Source organism: Anomaloglossus baeobatrachus, chromosome 2 (assembly GCF_048569485.1).
Source record: "Anomaloglossus baeobatrachus isolate aAnoBae1 chromosome 2, aAnoBae1.hap1, whole genome shotgun sequence".
Classification (NCBI taxonomy): domain Eukaryota; kingdom Metazoa; phylum Chordata; class Amphibia; order Anura; family Aromobatidae; genus Anomaloglossus; species Anomaloglossus baeobatrachus.
Window position 1 is genome coordinate 240,683,537 of NC_134354.1, and position 20,718 is coordinate 240,704,254.

The 20,718-nt window shown below is 45.5% G+C and overlaps 1 long non-coding RNA gene across 2 annotated transcripts in view; it reads right to left on the bottom strand.

Moving 5' to 3' along the window:
• Positions 1-314: 314 nt before the first annotated feature.
• LOC142289772 (uncharacterized) overlaps positions 315-20,718 on the bottom strand; it is a 173,352-nt gene continuing 152,948 nt past the window's right edge. For both annotated transcript variants that reach the window (XR_012750155.1, XR_012750154.1), the window contains exon 3: positions 315-1,054. This is a non-coding gene — a long non-coding RNA (uncharacterized LOC142289772). The remainder of the gene's footprint in view (positions 1,055-20,718) is intronic.

A 20,718-nucleotide genomic window follows, 5' to 3' on the forward strand; every position in this document is an offset into this window, starting at 1 on the left:
GCTCCGCATAGCCTCCTATATACAATATGAGCACCAACATAGCCTCCTAGCCTCATATATATTATGAGCCCTACATAGCCTCTCAAATATATTATGAGCCCCACATCGCCTCATATACACAGATAATATGAATCCTCAGATAACCTCCTATATACATTGAGCCTCATAAAGCCTCCTATATACAGTATGGGCACCTACATCACCTCCTATATACATTATTAGTCCCACATAGCCTCCTATATACAGCATAAGCCTTGATATAGCCTCCTATATTCATTATGAGCTCCACATAGCCTTCTGTGTACGTTTTGAGCCCCAAATAGCCTCATATTTACAGTATGAGCTCCCACATAGCCTTCTACTCTATATACATTATGAGCCCCACATATTCTGCTATATACATTTCTGAGCCCTCAGATAGCTTTCTAATTAAATTCAAACATCCCATACACATGAAAAAAAAAGCACCACATAGTCACCTTCTCTTGTTCACCCTGACATTCTGCTCTGGCGCACTGATTCTCCACACAGCACAAGCAATGATGTGAAGTCATTGAGGGTGCTGTTCAACCCATGGATTGGTGGAAGACAGAGCCAGCCGCACCATCCTCCACCAATATATTCACCACTGTCTCCATCATGAGGGGATATCAGCAAGTGGGTAGCGGCAGGGGAGGGCATGGTGCAGCTCGAAGTCCATTGTTTTCAGCCCTTTGGCTGTCTCAGACTGTGTGGTGGACTGGAGGCCCGCTCCATTCACTCGGTGCTATTCAGTGCCTGGATTTTTGGAATCAATGGGTGTCCCAGTGGTTGGACCCCCAGTGATCGGGAAGTCATACTCTATCCTATGGATACAGGATAACTTTCAAACATGGTTTAACCCCCTTATGTGATCTTATGTGTGACAGCAATTGTTGAAGAAAATAGACTAGACTTCAATTTGCCTTTTCTTCAAGTCATTGAGAGACATTTTGAAAAAATAAACACACTGATAGAGTACAGCTAACATGGAGAATGAGTCTTACACATAAGGGTCCATTGTAGACAGCATTTCCTGAAAAAAAAAAAAAAGGAATAGATAAGTATTCACAATACTGTACGTGTTTAATTTTTTTTTATGAAATACCAGAAACTAAACACTATTATAATCATTATATTTATAGGGTACAATTAGACTGTCTAAACCGGCCGGTTGCTTAAAAATCATAGTTTTCGGCAGCACATTGTCCTGTTTAAGCAGGCCATGTGCTGCCGAGAACATTGACCATCTGTGACCGCAGAATGATTGGACAAATGATAGTTCTGTGCTCATGGACATACAGTCTAAACAGGCTATTAAACTATAGGAATGCGATTTCTCTGTGGCCAATCGGCAGTCATTTAACAGCCATTGGTTGGCCAGTCTAAATGCACATACAGTGGGCTATCAAGTTATAATATTTGTTCCAGAATGACCATTCCAGGCTGAAAATACCACAATGTTAGATGCTATCAGAAATGATTAATTAGTTCCAAAACTCCCAAATTATCCAAAATTAACCAAAATTAACCAAAAATAAGAAAAATGCAAAAACCTAATACAGAAAAACAAAGTTCTTACATATAAAAGTCAGAAATATTTGCTGAAAGCCATCATCGAGCATACTTTTAGGCTTGTTAAGCTATATATTTGATCAGTGTACTGTCCTTGAAAAAAAACAACAGAGCACTGATCCAATAATAACCAGTGTATCTGCACATATCAACGATAAAAAAGTTAAAAGGAACCCCTTCATCTGGTGGTAATAGGCAGCTAATCAGTGCATGCACTTTGGTAATACAGGGGCAGTGAAATGTCCATGCTCATTGTATTGTGGCTATTTTATTTTTTATCGCTTTATAGTTAGATGTTTTATAGATAACTTTAATCAATTTTCTTCAATTAGGAAAGCTCTACAGTAAAATAATCTGTGATCATATTCCTGAAGAAGGAAATTTTATCTCCGAAACGCATTGAATAAAAAATCACCATCAAGGAAAATGTGTGCATTCCGATATTTCTTCACGGCATTGCGGTGTTAACCCCTTCTTTCCTACTTTGTGACCAGTAAAATAATGAAATTCTGATCCCTTGCAGTTGCCACTTGTAGTTCACTGAAGAAAAAAATAGAATTATGGGAAATTGGTCCAGAATTATCATCCAAGGCTAAGTTCACATGTCCAGTAATCATCCGTTAGAACGGATCCAGCAGCAATCAAAGGGCAAAAAATTTGTATAAACACTGCTTTTTTTGTCCATTTTTATATAATTGATTTTAGCTGGATCTGTTTTTTTACATTGGATCCAATGGAAAATGGATTTATTAACGGACTGCTATTTAGCCATCTGGTGTTCTATTATTTGTACAGGATTCATTTTTTTTACTGGATCAGTTTCAAATGGAAGATAAATACCAATCCGTTAACGGATCCATTTTCCATAGACTCCAATGTTAAAAATAAATAATCCAGCTGAAATCAGTTATTTAAAAACAGACAAAAAAAATGTATGTTTCTACAACTTTTTTTGCCAACGGATTCCTGCTGATTCTTTTCTAACGATCATCACTGGACATGTGAACTTAGCCTAATGTAAAATACAAGTAATGTAAAATAGAGCTATGTAGTCTGTGTGGATTTTAAATAATTGTACTGCACATGAAATACCAATTAGGGAGAATATTCCCTTAAAACCCTGCTATTTAATAGTGAATATAAGTATTTACTAAAGCTAACATGCGAATGATGACAAACCGTTCTGCATTCTATTTGTAATGAGCATCCTACGTAGGTTTACATAATGAATCGTTATATATGAATTAGAATTTGGAACAGTTATGAAACACATAAACATGTGTCTGTGAGCAATGTCAGAAAGCAAAAACATCAGGGCAGATTTGTTCATGTGAATGCACCTCGTCTTTGGTGTAAAATGCATCAGATTGGTGCAGATGATCAAATCTTATTTTCAGAATCAGATGCATTTAAAACACTGTTTGTACCTCGCTTGAAAAAGGGATGTGCCTTTGTAAGGGGTGGGCAGACCCCTTACAAGGAGATGCAGTTTTCCCCCTGAAGATACCCCACGCTGGGGTAGATAGTAATGTTAATGTTGATGTTATTAATAAAAATGTCTTTACTGTGTAGTGGGTGTTCCCCTAGAGCCCGGGTGGGACGGCTGTCCCCATAGAAACTGTGCAGGAGGGAGGAGGAGCCGGCAGCTTAGGGGGAAGGGAGAGAAGTGTGTGGAAGGCAGTTGAGTCCGGGACTGGAGAGAAGAAGCAGAAGGGGCAGAGTGTGGGAGCTGGGTGGACAGAAAAGCGAAGGAAAGGAAAGAGAACGTGTCCTCAAAGGTGAAGCAGGAATTGTGTGGGTCAAGACTGTGATAGCCGGAGTGGGAGCCTAGGTGAAGTGAAGTAGCCGGGCACATCCCCACTAGAGGAGACGTCCAGAAAAGGTTTTCCCCCAGCAGAAGTCGTGAAACCATCTGATTATTGCCTCTGTTATGAAGATGCGTACAATAAACATGCCTTCTGGTTCAACCGATCTACGTCTGCCAAGTCTTTGTACATCTGACGGCGTTATCTGCACCACCACACTCTGCCCCACCAAACAATCTCCTGTCCCAATAGTGACGGCGGAGCCGGGGGTTAGCCTGATAGAAAAAGGGGCCACGACTACAACCCCCGAGGCACCCCCGGCACCCCGTTACATGTGGCGTAGTCGGCAGGATCCGGATTATTGGCGAAGGGTCCCGATTCCATGGTGGGAAGAACAAGTGGTGCCTAAGGCGTTGGACCGGGCACAAGATGGCGGTAAGATGGCCGCCGTCTTCACGAACACAGTGAGCGCGCGAAGAATTGGCGCCAAAAGAAAAGCATGGGGCTGGCCGGTGAAGAAAAAGAAGTGCAGAGTGCGCCGCTCAAAGAGGGGAGGTGCTGGCCCCAGGATGCTGATGAAGACATGTGAAGTGGGCGGCGTTACAGGAAAAAAGAAGAGCCGCCTCGGCCGGGTCGATTTGATCTGCGAGACTGGGGGTGGAGTGTATCCAAGAGCGGGAAAAGAAGGCCCGCCTCCACCTTCCCCAGCATCTCCACCTGCCCCGGCGCCATTGCAAGAAACGCCAACCCAGAGACCGACTCCGAGCGAGATGGAGACCCCGAGAAAACAGCATGCTGCAGTGGGCGCGCTGGTAGCAACCAGCCTGGGGAGAGGACGCCTGAAGCAGACTGCGGCCGCGGAAGGACTTACCCTTAACCTACCGGCTGTGCCAGGAGGACCGGAGCGGCCCACAAAAGTAACGTGGGTCACTTCCTGGGATGCCGCGACCGGTGAGACCTCGACTGAAGTCCGGGCCACCCACAAGGCGCAGCTACGGCTGGGAAGTGAAGTCCTGGGAGCACCACTCCAGTGTCCGGAGGTGTTCACACCAGTCGAGGTGGGACCTCCAACGCACACAGCAGTTCCGGCCCCGGAAGAGCAACATGCCCGGGAGCTAGAAGAAGATGAGTGGGGATTCTTTTGGGAGCCGGTAAAGCCGACGCCCCTGACTCAGCGAAAGTCCCCACTGCCTGAACCCGATCCGGTGCAGGAAAGGTTACTGGCCGAGACCGTGGCCCGCGAGATGATGGCCGGTCCCCTTAGCGACGAGTTTGATCGGCAGTGCACCGTTGGCACCATGGTCAAATTCAATCAGGCGGAGGGCTATGGATTCATTGAGGATGAAGAGACCGGTGACCATTTCTTCTACAACCGGGTTAACCTGGACACTGAGGGCTTACCACAACGCCTTCATACGCTGTACCCGGGAGAAAAGGTGAAGTTCCGGAGAGAAGTGGGATGCCGGGGCCTATTTGCCGTAGGAGTGACCCGAATGCCCACTGCACAAGAGGCCGCACAGTGGCAGCAAGAGATCAAACGGGAAGAGTGTCAGTACCGGAGACGTACACAACAGAGACCGGTGCTGGCTGAGATTTCCCGGCCGAGAAACACGCTGGCGGTGTCGCCAGAAGTCATGACAGGACTGAGTGCTGACCCAGAAAAGGGGCCACCGGCGGTGTTAGCGATCCACCAGAGCATGGTCACACACCCGGTGATCGTCGTGGGTAGTCCCCAGCCGTCCCGTTCAGCGACCCCGTCACCCCCGTCGGGGGTTGAAGAGGTAAAACCGGAGACAGAGGCGCCAGAACCACCAGTCAACTCAGAACCATTCCGGAGGCTGCGCCGCTTGCCAGGTCAGTCCCTTTCCGATTATGTGAGGGCTCAGCGGGCCGAATGGCAGCGCGCTTACCATCCCGTGTGACCCGTAATGACCGGAGGTAATGGACCTGTTCGTGTCGAGTACCGGCATTGTTAAAAGAGCCGGAAAAGTTCCACAGTTTGCAACTATGTTTAAGTTACCGAGCCCGGAAGGAGCATGATGCTGGACTGAGCCAGGGGCTCCCTCTGTGTTGTTAACGGAGACTTTACTGTTTGTACTTCTACCTACAAAGACCGGGAGTGCTGTGAAAGCCTCCGGGCAGAAGACCAGCCAAGACCGGGAGTGCTGTAACGGCCTCCGGGCACACTGTCTACAAAGACCGGGAGCTCACAGGAGGGACTCCGGGCGCAGAACTTGTGCGCTCAGTGGTTGACTTTGTTTATGAAGGTTTTAAAGTTTTATCCAAAGTTTGCCTTGCTGCTAAATTGTGTTTTACAGGTTCGAGCCTTGCCGGGAGGCTTAGGCAGAAAGAGGGGAGGAATGTAAGGGGTGGGCAGACCCCTTACAAGGAGGTGCAGTTTTCCCCCTGAAGATACCCCACGCTGGGGTAGATAGTAATGTTAATGTTGATGTTATTAATAAAAATGTCTTTACTGTGTAGTGGGTGTTCCCCTAGAGCCCGGGTGGGATGGCTGTCCCCATAGAAACTGTGCAGGAGGGAGGAGGAGCCGGCAGCTTAGGGGGAAGGGAGAGAAGTGTGTGGAAGGCAGTTGAGTCCGGGACGGGAGAGAAGAAGCAGAAGGGGCAGAGTGTGGGAGCTGGGTGGACAGAAAAGCGAAGGAAAGGAAAGAGAACGTGTCCTCAAAGGTGAAGCAGGAATTGTGTGGGTCAAGACTGTGATAGCCGGAGTGGGAGCCTAGGTGAAGTGGAGTAGCCGGGCACATCCCCACTAGAGGAGACGTCCAGAACAGGTTTTCCCCCAGCAGAAGTCGTGAAACATTCTGATTATTGCCTCTGTTATGAAGATGCGTACAATAAACATACCTTCTGGTTCAACCGATCTACGTCTGCCAAGTCTTTGTACATCTGACGGCGTTATCTGCACCACCACACTCTGCCCCACCAAACAATCTCCTGTCCCAATAGTGACGGCGGAGCCGGGGGTTAGCCTGATAGAAAAAGGGGCCACGACTACAACCCCCGAGGCACCCCCGGCACCCCGTTACACCTTCATGAGGTGGGGCAGAGTTTAGCTGGAAAGGTGCATGACTTAAAGGGAATCTGTCAGCAGGTTTTTGCTACTTTATCTGAGAGCAGCATGATGTAGGCAAAGAGACCCTGAATCCAAAGATGTATCACTTAGATTATTGGCTGCAGCCGTTCTGATAAAATAAAAGATTTTAACTGCCCCCTCCCACACCAGGCATTCAGTGCACATTTCCATAAACATGCTGCTAATTACAGAAGAGGGCGGAGTTGGACACGAGCTCTCGTGCTCCTGAGTCCATTATTGATAAAGCTACTGTAGCTTAAGCTAATATAGCAGGTAAACAAAATCACACTTTGTGATAAGACGCATGACTGCAATCTGTATGTTATCCCTTACAGTATGCTGTCTTCAGATTACATAGCAAAAACCTGCTGAAAGATTCCCTTTAAAGAGGTTCTTTCATAAGGTAACATATCATTCAGTATGAACCACACTAATAAACTTAAGGTACCGTCACACTAAACAACTTACCAGCTGATAGGGATCGCTGGTAAGTTGCTATGGAGGTCGCTGGTGAGATGTCACACTAACGCTCCAGCGATCCCACCAGCAACCTGACCTGGCAGGGATCGCTGGAGCGTTGCTACATGGGTTGCTGGTGAGCTGTCAAACAGGCAGATCTCACCAGCAACCAGTGACCAGCCCCCAGCCAGCAGCATGCGTGGAAATGATGCTGCGCTTGGTAACTAAGGTAAATATCGGGTAACCAACCCGATATTTACCTTGGTTGCCAGCGCACACCGCTTAACACTGGCTCCCTGCACTCCTAGCCAGAGTACACATCGGGTTAATTACCCGATGTGTACTCTGCTACGTGTGCAGGCAGCAGGGAGCCGGCTTCTGCGGATGCTAGTAACCACGGTAAACATCGGGTAACCAAGAAGCCCTTACCTTGGTTACCCGATATTTACCTTTGTTACCAGCGTCCCCGCTCTCATGCTGACAGTGCCGGCTCCCTGCTCCCTGCACTCCTAGCTGGTAACGAAGGTAAATATCGGGTAACCAAAGGTAAGGGCTTCTTGGTTACCCGATGTTTACCGTGGTTACTAGCATCCGCAGAAGCCGGCTCCATGCTCCCTGCACATTTAGTTGTTGCTCTGTCGCTGTCACACACAGCGATGTGTGCTTCACAGCGGGAGAGCAACAACTAAACAATGGTCCAGGACATTCAGCAACAACCAGCGACCTCACAGCAGGGGCCAGGTTGTTGCTGGATGTCACACTAAGCAACATCGCTAGTAACATCGCTTCTACGTCACAAAAGATGTTCCTCAGCAGCGATGTTGCTAGAGATGTTGCTTAGTGTGACGGTACCTTAAGTGTATTTTCAGTCTGTCTAGTATACAGGTTTACATGTCCATTAATCAGGTTGTTAATTGGCTCCATACAAGCTGATTGGAGGTCATTTAAATGCCTATGTACATAAGATACAAGTAAAATATATCTTTGTACCGTGTTAGCCAGTAGAGATAAAAAAAATTGTTTAAAAGAACAGAGAGTCCTCAGTGGTTGATACCTTTTAATGGCTAACTGAAAAGATGGTAATAATTGCAAGCTTTCGAGACTACTCAGGTCTCTTCATCAGGCATGGTATAACACAAAATCTGAAGAGTCACATATTTAACAGGACTTAGAATAGTGCAGTAAAAAAAAAAAAAAAAAAAAAAAGAAAAAAGAACAAGTTATATGAGACATGTCTCATATAACTTGTTCTTTTTTTTTTTTTTTTTACTGCACTATTCTAAGTCCTGTTGTGTATAAATATGTGACTCTTTTAAACAATTTTTTTTATGTAACCAGAATCCTTTGAACACCGAACAATTGATAATGCAATCATTTTGCACTCATGGAATATCATCATTACTGACAACACATTGTGACATGCTGCCGATAATGCTAATTATAATGCCGGGCTGAACAATCCACTCACCCAATGAATGTTTTGCTTATTCCTCATGTGACTTCTGGCATGTTTAATTAACAAGCAAGTGTTCTTCCCAATAATTGGCTTGTCTAAATAAATCCTACACTATGTGTATTAGACAGGATTACAAAATCTGCAGCACTAGATTTGATAATCTGTGCTCATTCAAAAGGCCTATGCTGAGCAGGTTTGCAGATTTGTATATTACTTAAAGGTCAAAATATAATCTTTTATTAGGAAAGCGGAAATTAAAAACAATGAACATTCTAATATTGAAGCCATTTTATTGCTCCAAACATTATAAAACTATATTTATTATGGCTAGTTCCTTTTTTATTAATCCCCATTTACCATACTTCCTCATCCAAACTCTGTAATGGACATTATGAGAGGCTCGTGCTCCACAGACCCTCATGTATAAAGGGATTTCCTTGCAGTATATAATTTACTATGAAATACAATTACTATAAATTACATGTACAGTACACTCATTGAGTATTTATCAATGGGGTATTTGGTGTACTTTTATCTACAGTTTGCAGTAAACACTATGTAAATGTTCAGTGAAGCCAGCAGGATCAGTTAGTTTTTATTCATGGTGAATAGATCTACAATTTGTCCAGAAATATTTGGACAGTGACACAAGTTTTGGCATTCTAGGTGTTAACCAAACATATTCAAAATACAGTTATATAATCAATATCGGCTAAAAGTGCAGACTCTCAGGTTTAGGGTACGCTCACATAAGCGTATGACTCGGACAAGTGCAATACGAGAAAATTTTATCGCATTGCACTCGGACTAATGTTATTCAATGAGGGAGGGCAGAAGGTCAGATTTTTTCTCATTCAGATTCTGGATGAGCGAAAAGTCGCAGCATCCTAAGATTGTCAGCGAGAGCCGTGTCACTCACACCCATACAAGTCTATGGTTGCGAGTGAAACATCGCACTGCACTCGGATGACATCCAAGTGCAGTGCGATAATTGCATCAGCTGACAATGGAGGAGATGGGGAGATTAACCCCTCTCTCTCCTCAGCAGTGCCCGCCCTCTCCTCCGCAGCTGTGATCCAATCGCAGGATCGGATCACAGTTGCATGACACTTGGCTCATGCTGCACAGTGGGATCTAAGGGTCATTAGCATATCACATTTGATGCACTCGCATTGGATGCCATACGATTGTTTGAATCCAGCCTGAAGTTGAGGGTGTTCATATCTTACGTGGAATAAGGGTTTGGGAATTACAACTTTAAAATTAGAAAATTTAGCAATTTTTGAACTTTGAATTTTTATGTCCTCAATCCAGATAGCTATATCACACAAAATTGTTAATAAATAGCATTTCCCACATGTGTACTTTACATTAGCATAATTTTTTATACATATTTTTTTTGTGTTATGAAGTTAGAAAGGTTGAAAGTTTATCAGCAATTTCTAATTTTTCTAACAAAATTCACCAAACCATTTTTTTAGGGACCACATCACAACTGAAGTGAATTTGAAGTGCTTATATGACAGAAAATACCCAAAAGTGACACCATGTTAAAAATTGCACTTCTCAAAGTGCTCAAATCCACATTCAAGAAGTTTATTAACCCTTTAGGTGATTCACACTGCTTCAAACTACTGTTTGGGCACAAGGCAGGACTCGAAAAGGAAGGAGCACAATTTGATTTTTGGAGTTCGAAATTGGCTGATATCATTATCGGACGCCATGTCACATTTGCAGATTAGCAGAGCACCTGATGTGTTTAAACAATGGAAATTCCTCACAGGAGACCTTATTTTGGAAACTACACGTCTCAAGGAATTAATATAACTGTGTAGTAAAACACTTTGAACCCCAGGTGCTTCACAGAATTTTAGATCATTGAGTCATGTAAATGAGAAAAGACATTTTTGCTACAAAAATGTTACTGTAGCCAAATTTTAGATTTTCACAAGGGTAGCAGTAGAAAATTAACCATGCAATTTGTTGTGCAATTTCTCCTGAGTGTGCTGATACTCCATATGTGTTGCAAAACTACTGTTTGGTTGCACAAGTAGGGCTCGGAAGGGACGGAGCACCATTTCACTTTTGGTGTGCAAAATAAAATAAAAATGAAATAAATAGTGGATACCATGTCAAGTTTGCAAAGCCCTTGATGTACCAAAACAGTGGAAAGCCCCACAAGTGACCATATTTTGAAAACTACATCTCTTGCGAAATTCATTTAGTAGAGTAGTGAACACTTTTATCTATCAGGCGAGTCACAGAATGCTATAACATTGGGCTGAATAAACAAGTGAAAGTTGCAAATCTGCCATTGGAGTGCTCATACATTGTAGTGCCTGTACAATTTGCACAACTTGTGCTTCTGGAGACAGGCACCAGGTAAATTATTGTTCAGGTCAATGCGATTTTAGCTATACAAGATTTATATACTACTATCACACACTAAAAACGCTTTTTTTTTTTTTCAAAAAAAATATTTTGCATCACCCTATTTTGAAAGCTGTAATTTTTCCAGATTTCTGCTGACAGAGTCATGTGAAGGCTTGTTTTTTGCAGGACGAGTTGACATTTTTATTGGTACCATTTTCTGGCACAACATTTTTGGATTGTTTTTTATCCTCATTCTTGAATGAATATGAAACAGCAATTTAGGAATTGTTTTTATTTTTTACGCTGTTCACTATTTGCTAAAAGTAATGACAGGTTTATTCTCAGGATCAGTATGATTATAGTGATACCACATTTATATCCTTTTTTTATTTGCCACTGTTACACAATAAAAAACATTTTATAGAAAAAAAAATGTTTTTGCCTTGCTATAGTCTGAGAGCTATAGCTGGAGCTGATGGAGCTGTATGGTGGCTTGTTTTTTGCTGAACAAGTTGATGTTTTCAGCAATATAATTTTTATATATGTTTGACTTTTTGATCGGGTTTTATTCCATCTTTTTTGGGTAGTATGATGAAAAAGCATATTTTGTTTTCATACATTTTTATGCATTTTTTAAAGTTGTTCACTAAAGGGGTTACAGTTTTATAAATCGGGTCATTTCCGGATGCAGAAATACCAAATATGTGTACTTTTTTGTTTATTTTTGTTTTTATTGCTATAATATTTCTTTCATTTTTTTTGTTCTTTAGTTTGTGATTTGTTTTTAATATTTTTACAATTTTTTTAAAACTTTTTTTATGTTTTTACTTAGTCACTCTATGGGATTTAACTTTTATTACTCTGATCGCTGGTGTAATGTATTGCAATACACATGGAAGGCAATACATTATACCGGTCAGACTAACACTGACAGATCGACAAATAGACCCTGCTTCTAACAGGTTTGGTCTAACAGGCCACCTTACATGGCCGACCTGGAGGTCATCATTTGACCTCCGGCTGCCATGACAACTCTCGGCTCCCCGGTAAAAACATTGCGGGGGTGCCAGAAAGGTGAGAGAAGGAGCCAACTCCCTTTCATAAACTTCTATATGCCATTATCACTATTAATTGCGGTATATCGAAGATAGCAAAGGGTTAACATAATCGGGACCCAATCCAATCAGGTCCAAATGATGTCGCTGGTCAGAACTAGCCTTCTGTACCAGAATCCCAGGGCCAGTGATACTCTGGGGATCCTGATCCTAGCTTGACCGCTGACTATAGAAAAACCTCAGCGCTGCACAAACCGCAGCAAAAGCCAAAGTTTGTCTACAGTTGGCAGTTGGGAACAGGTGAATATGTAGATGCCTCTTTTTCATGGGACCAAAAGTAATAGGACAATTATCTCAAAAGCTCATTAATCCATCATCAATTAAGCAGGTAAAAGGTCTGGAGCTGATTCCAGGTGTGGCATTTGCATTTGGAAGCAGTTGCTGTGAACCCACAACATGCGGTCAAAAAAGGTTTCAATGGAAGAGAAACACAATATAATTAGGATGAAAAAAAGAAGAAATCCATAAGAAAGATAACAGAAATGACAGGCAAAGCCAAATAAACAGTTTGGTACATTTTGCAAAAAGATTGAGAACAGAAGATTGGGAACTTAAAAAAGGCTGTAAGTCCACGGCATACAATAGTGGTGTAGGATTGCAGAATCCTTTTCAACATCCACTTGAGTGAAGATCACTCTCCAAGAAGCAGGTGTTTCAGTATGTAAGTCTACCATAAAAAGAAGACTATCATGAGAGAAAATACAGAGGATTCACCCCAAGGAGCAAATTATTAATCAACCTTAAAAATAGAAAAGCCAGATGAGATTTTACCAAAAAACATCTAAAGAAGCCGCCCTGTTCTGGAAAAGCATTATTTGGACAGATAAAACGAAGATCAACCTGTACCAGAATGATGGGAAAAAGAAAGTATGAAGAAGACTTGGAATGGCTTATGAGCCAAAGCACACCACATCCTATGTAAAACATGGTGGAGGCAGTGTGATGACATGGGCATGCATGGCTTCTAATGACACTGGGTTGCTAGTGTTTATTGATGATGTGACTGGAGACAGAAGCAGCTGGATGAAGTTTCAAGTGGCTACACTTTCTGCTCAAATTCAACCAAATGCAGAAAGTTTGATTGAACAGCACTTCACCCAAAACATACTGCAAAAGCAACCCAGGAGTGTTTTAAAGGAAACAAGTGCAATATTGTGCAATGGGCGAGTCAATCATCAGATCTCAACCCCATTGAACTGCATTTCACATGCATAAGACAAAATTTAAAGCAGAAAGACACAGAAACAAGCAACTGAAGTCAGCATCAGTAAAACGTGGCAAAGCATCACAAGGGAGGAAACCATGGTGACATCCATGGCTTCCAGACTTCAGGAAGTCCTTGCCTGCAAAGTATTCTCTACAAAGTATTAAAATGAACATTTTATTTATGGTAAAGTAAATTTGTCCAATTACTTTTGAGCCCCTGAAATGAGGAGACCTTGTAGAAAAATAGCTGAAATTCTAAACGTTTTACAGAATATTTTTGTTCAACCTCATAAATTAAACTTTAAAGTCTGCACTTCAATTGCATCTCAGGTGTTTCATTTTAAATAACAAATAGCAGAATGCAGATCCAAAATCACAAAAACTCGGTCACTGTCCAAATGTTTCTTGACCCAACTGTATATGGCTCACTTTATCCATCAGATATAAAAAGGTGTCCCTTTGGCAGACACCAGTATACAATTTGTTGGGATACCATTTTTAGAGTATGGAATAACGTAGCAGACGTATTTATATTTTTCATTAATTTTGTATAGGCGACGTTTTTCTAATTTGGAATCATTGTACTCCTGCCAAAGTAGACAGGCGTGCACTGTTTACAGAGCCTAATGGGAATAACCTAACTATCCTAGGAAAAACGGTTTAGACATGTAGGTTGATTAGTTCTCTGTTAGGCACTCAGATGTTCGAGAGACACATACATCCTATATCAGTGATTTTCACAGATTAAACACATACATACTCATTAAATTTATGGAGACTTGTCCATTTTTGATCAAAAGCACCTACACAAATACCGTCCACGTGGCATCCATATGGTGTCTGTGATGAATAAGAAAAATCACCGATGGTAAAACTACTGGTGAAATGAAAATCAGATCTAAACCACTGATGAAACATACTTTTTTTGGTGCATAAAAACCCCTCACTTTTGGCTGAATGAGGTCTTAAGGGTACTTTAAACGCTGCGATCTCGCTAGCGAGATCGCAACCGATTGTATCCGCCCCCGTCGGTTGTGTGACACAGGCAAATCGCTGCCCGTGGCACACAACCTCGCTTACACCCGTCACACTGACTTACCTGCCCTGCGACGTCGCTCTGGCCGGCAATCCGCCTCCTTTCTAAGGGGGCAGGTCGTGCGGCGTCACAGCGACGTCACACGGCAGCCGTCCAATAGAAGCGGAGGGGCGGAGATGAGCGGGACGTAACCTCCCATCCACCTCCTTCTTCTGCATTGCCGGTGGAGGCAGGTAAGGAGATCTTTGTCGTTCCTGCGGTGTCACACACAGCGATGTGTGCTGCCGCAGGAACGACAACAATATCGTACCTGCAGCAGCAGCGATATTAAGGAAATGAGCAACGTGTAAACGAGCAACTATTTTTCACGTTTTTGTGCACGTTGATCGTCGCTCATTTGTGTTACACGCTGCAATGTCGCTAACGGCGCCGGATGTGTGTCACTAACGACGTGACCCCGACGATATATCGTTACCGATATCGCAGCGTGTAAAGCACCCTTTAGAAGTATATCGCAGTGGATAATTCCGCCAAAGTGAGAACGAGACCACTATGAGTTGAACAGTTATCTACTGTATATAGCGAGCATGTGGCAGGAAAGAAAAGGGATCCATAATCTTTCATAAAAACAGGTCAGACAAGGAGTTCAATGCCAAGTCATTAGTTATACCTAAATGACTCATTTTGGAAATAAAACAGGGTCCTCTTGGCATCCGTTTCACAGGCTAACATCCGGATATAGCGAGTCTTTAGCTTTTACTATTCTCTGTAATATGGTATTCATCTTTTCTAAAATTCCGAAATCTGTATATTTCGATCCTAGAATACATCCTAATTAGGGATGATCGAATACCCTATTATTCGCTTCGCCGAATATCCGGCGAATACCTCGCCGCTATTCGAGTATTCACGAATATTCGACCCCCAATGTAAGTCTATGGGAAACCAGAATAATTCATGTTGGACCTGTCGGTGACCTGTGGTGACTGAGAAAGAGGCTGAAATGGATGGGAAAAGGCAGAAACAGTATGGGCACAGCCTGTAGAAGGTGCCTCACAGCATTTCTGCCCCCTCCCGATTCATCCAAGATGGCACGGCGCACACATGCAACAGAAAACTCCTCCCCGGGTCCAGCTAAGTCCCCCCCATACCACCCCGGTATTTCCGATTGTTCCCCCAGTGTCTTTACTTTTTTGCAGCATAAATCCCCCGCTTCCCTCCTCCTTCACAATAAATGCTAGGTGCATGTGCAGAGAGCGGCTGTCAGCTCAGCTTCCTGTGTTCACTGGGAGCTGCACTGGCTGCACACACTCTGCTGCTGTGACCCGGGGAGGGTAGGTGCAGATTCTTTGCACCCACACTACTCACATGGAGGGTCTGCAGTCCTAGAAAATGGGGGATACGTTCCCTGAGCGTTCCCCCCATATTGTAGAAGGTCCAGAGTCGTCGTGGGACTTCCAAAATGGATTACAGGGGATTTTTTTTTCTTTACAATAAATTGATGAAAGAGGGAATGTGTTGGGGAGTGTTTTTTCAAATAAAATTTTTTTTTGTCGTCTATTTTTTTTTCTATTTTTATAACTGACAGTTCGTGATGTCGGGTATAAAACTGCTGGGCTTAATGTCAGGTGACATTGCACATCTGGTATCAACCCCATGTATTACCCCGTTTGCCACCGCACCATGGCAACAGGATGAGCTGGGGCGAAGTGCCAGGATTGGCGCATCTAATGGATGCGCCACTTCTGGGATGGCTGCGGCCTGCTATTTTTAGGCTGGGAAGGGCCAATAACTATGGACCTTCCCACCCTGAGAATACCAGACCACAGCTGTTCGCTTTACCTTGGCTGGTGAACCAATTCAGTTCACTCTTTTTTTTCAATTATTTATTTTTAAATAATTATAAAAAAGAGCCTGGGGGCCCTCCAACCAAAGTAAAGCTGCCAGCTGTGGTCTACAGGCTGCAGCCATCTGCTTTACCCTAGATGGCTATCAAAAATGGGAGGAACCCCACGTCGCTTTTTTTTTAATTATTTTTTTTTTGGCTAAATCAAGGCTAGGCACCCTTTAGTGCCACATGAAAGTCTCTAAAGGGTGCCAGCTTAGAATATTCAGGGAGGTGGGACATTATATATGTGTTTGACATCGGTCTGCCTGTCTATCTATCTATCTATCCATCCATCTATCCTTTTTTATCCTTCCCTCTCTCCATCCATCCATCCCTCTCTCCATCCATCCATCCATCCATCCATCCCTCTCTCCATCCATCAATCCATCCATCCCTCTCTCCATCCATCCACCCATCCCTCTCTCCATCCATCAATCCATCCCTCTCTCCATCCATCCATCCATCCATCCCTCTCTCCATCTCTCTCCATCCATCCATCCATCCATCCATCCCTCTCCATCCATCCCTCTCTCCTTCCATCCATCCCTCTCTCTATCCCTCTCTCCATCCATCCCTCTCTCCATCCATCCATTCCTCTCTCCATCCATCCCTCTCTCCATCCATCCATCCATCCCTTTCTCTATCCATCCGTCCACTCATCCATCCCTCTCTCCATTCCTCTCTCTCTCCATCCATCCATCAATCCATCCCTCTCTCCATCCATCCATCCCTCTTTCCATCCCTTTCCCCATCCATCCCTCTCTCCATCCATCCATCCCTCTTTCCATCCATCCATCCCTCTCTCCATCCATCCATCCCTCTCTCCACCCATCCCTCTCTCCATCCATCCCTCTTTACATCCCTCTCTCCATGCATCTCTCCATCCATCCATCCCTCTCTCCATCCCTCTCTCCATCGCTCTCTCCATCCCTCTCTCCATCCATCTCTCCATCCATCCATCCCTCTCTCCATCCATCCATCCATCCATCCCTCTCTCCATCCATCCATCCCTCTCTCCATCCATCCCTCTGTCCATCCATTCATCCCTCTCTCCACCTATCCATCCATCCCTCTCTCAATCCATCCATCCCTCTCTCCATCCCTCCCCTCACTCTCTCCATCCCTCCCCTCACTCTCTCCATCCATCCATCCCTCTCTCCATCCATCCCTCTTTCCATCCATCCATCCTTTCCTCTCTCCATCCATCCCTCTCTCCATCCATCCATCCCTCTTTCCATCCCTTTCCCCATCCATCCCTCTCTCCATCCATCCATCCCTCTCTCCATCCATCCCTCTCTCCATCCATCCATCCCTCTCTCCACCCATCCCTCTCTCCATCCATCCCTCTTTACATCCCTCTCTCCATCCATCTCTCCATCCATCCATCCCTCTCTCCATCCCTCTCTCCATCGCTCTCTCCATCCCTCTCTCCATCCATCTCTCCATCCATCCATCCCTCTCTCCATCCATCCATCCCTCTCCATCCATCCATCCATCCCTCTCTCTCCATCCATCCATCCATCCCTCTCTCCATCCATCCCTCTGTCCATCCATTCATCCCTCTCTCCACCTATCCATCCATCCCTCTCTCAATCCATCCATCCCTCTCTCCATCCCTCCCCTCACTCTCTCCATCCCTCCCCTCACTCTCTCCATCCATCCATCCCTCTCTCCATCCATCCCTCTTTCCATCCATCCATCCTTTCCTCTCTCCATCCATCCCTCTCTCCATCCATCCATCCATCCATCCCTCTCTCCATCCATCTCTCTCTCCATGCATCCATCCCTCTCTCCATCCATCCCTCCCTCTTTCCATCCATCCCTCCATCCATCCATCCATCCCTCTCTCCATCCCTCTCTTCATCCATCCATCCATCCATCCATCCCTCTCTCCATCCATCCTTCAATCCATCCCTCCCCTCCCTCTCTCCATCCATCCCTCTCTCCATCCATCCATCCCTCTCTCCATCCATCCATCCCTCTCTCCATCCATCCATCCATCCCTCTCTCCATCCATCCATCCATTCCTCTCTCCATCCATCCATCCATTCCTCTCCATCCATCCATGCATCCATCCCTCTCTCCATCCATCCCTCCCTCTTTCCATCCATCCCTCCATCCATCCATCCATCCATCCCTCTCTCCATCCCTCTCTTCATCCATCCATCCATCCATCCATCCCTCTCTCCATCCATCCTTCAATCCATCCCTCCCCTCCCTCTCTCCATCCATCCCTCTCTCCATCCATCCATCCCTCTCTCCATCCATGCATCCCTCTCTCCATTCATCCATCCCTCTCTCCATCCATCCATCCATTCCTCTCTCCATCCATCCATCCATTCCTCTCCATCCATCCATGCATCCATCCCTCTCTCCATCCATCCCTCCCTCTTTCCATCCATCCCTCCATCCATCCATCCCTCTCTCCATCCCTCTCTTCATCCATCCATCCATCCCTCTCTCCATCCATCCTTCAATCCATCCCTCCCCTCCCTCTCTCCATCCATCCCTCTCTCCATCCATGCATCCCTCTCTCCATCCATCCATCCCTCTCTCCATCCATCCCTCTCTCCATCCATCCATTCATTCCTCTCTCCATCCATCCATCCATTCCTCTCCATCCATCCATGCATCCATCCCTCTCTCCATCCATCCCTCCCTCTCTCCATCCATCCATCCATCCCTCTCTCCATCCCTCTCTTCATCCATCCATCCATCCATCCTCCTCTCCATCCCTCTCTCCATCCACCGCTCTCTCCATCCCTCTCTTCATCCATCCATCCTTCCATCCATCCCTCTCTCCATCCATCCCTCTTGCCATCCATCCATCCAATCCTCTCTCCATCCATCCATCCATTCCTCTATCCATCCATCCATCCCTCTCTCCATCCATCCATGCATCCATCCCTCTCTCCATCCATCCATCCCTCTCTCCATGCATCCATCCCTTTCTCCATCCATCCCTCCCTCTCTCCATCCATTCCTCCATCCATCCATCCCTCTCTCCATCCCTCTCTTCATCCATCTATCCATCTGTCATCCATCCTTCCATCCATCCCTCTCTTCATCCATCCCTCCCCTCCCTCTCTCCATCCATCCATCCCTCTCTCCATCTATCCATCCCTCTCTCTATCCATCCATCCATTCCTCTCTCCATCCATCCATCCCTCTCTCCATCCATTCATGCATCCATCTCTCTCCATCCATCCATCCATCCCTCTCTTCATCCATCCCTCTCTCCATGCATCCATCCCTCTCTCCATCCATCCCTCCCTCTTTCCATCCATCCCTCCATCCATCCATCCCTCTCTCCATCCCTCTCTTCATCCATCCATCCATCCCTCTCTCCATCCATCCTTCAATCCATCCCTCCCCTCCCTCTCTCCATCCATCCCTCTCTCCATCCATCCCTCTCTCCATCCATCCATCCATCCCTCTCTCCATCCATCCATCCCTCTCTCCATCCATCCATCCCTCTCTCCATCCATCCATCCCTCTCTCCATCCATCCATCCATTCCTCTCTCCATCCATCCATCCATTCCTCTCTCCATCCATCCATCCATTCCTCTCCATCCATCCATGCATCCATCCCTCTCTCCATCCATCCCTCCCTCTTTCCATCCATCCCTCCATCCATCCATCCATCCCTCTCTCCATCCCTCTCTTCATCCATCCATCCATCCCTCTCTCCATCCATCCTTCAATCCATCCCTCCCCTCCCTCTCTCCATCCATCCCTCTCTCCATCAATCCATCCCTCTCTCCATCCATCCATCCCTCTCTCCATCCATCCATCCCTCTCTCCATCCATCCATCCATTCCTCTCCATCCATCCATGCATCCATCCCTCTCTCCATCCATCCCTCCCTCTCTCCATCCATCCATCCATCCCTCTCTCCATCCATCCATCCATCCATCCCCCTCTCCATCCCTCTCTCCATCCATCCCTCTCTCCATCCACCGCTCTCTCCATCCCTCTCTTCATCCATCCCTCTCTCCATCCATCCCTCTTGCCATCCATCCATCCAATCCTCTCTCCATCCATCCATCCATTCCTCTCTCCATCCATCAATCCCTCTCTCCATCCATTCATGCATCCATCTCTCTCCATCCATCCATCCATCCATCCATCCCTCTCTTCATCCATCCCTCTCTCCGTGCATCCATCCCTCTCTCCATCCATCCCTCCCTCTCTCCATCCATCCCTCCATCCATCCCTCTCTCCATCCATCCATCTATCCCTCTCTTCATCCCTCTCTCCATCCCTCTCTTCATCCTTCCATCCATCCATCCATCCATCCCTCCCTCTCTCCATCCCTCTCTCCATCCATCCATCCCCCTTTCCAGCCATCCATCCCTCTCTCCATCCATCCATCCATCCCTCTCTCCATCCCTTTCTCCATCAATCCATCCCTCTCTCCATCCATCCATCCCTCTCTCCATCCATCCCTCTCTCCATCCCTCCATCCAGCCCTCTCTCCATCCATCCATCCCTCTCTCCATGCATCCATCCCTCTCTCCATCCATCCCTCCCTCTCTCCATCCATCCATAACTCTCTCCATCACTCTCTTCATCCATCCATCCATCCATAACTCTCTCCATCCATCCCTCTCTCCATCCATCCATCGCTCTCTCCATCCCTTTCTTCATCCATCCATCCTTCCATCCATCCCTCTCTCCACCCATCCATCCC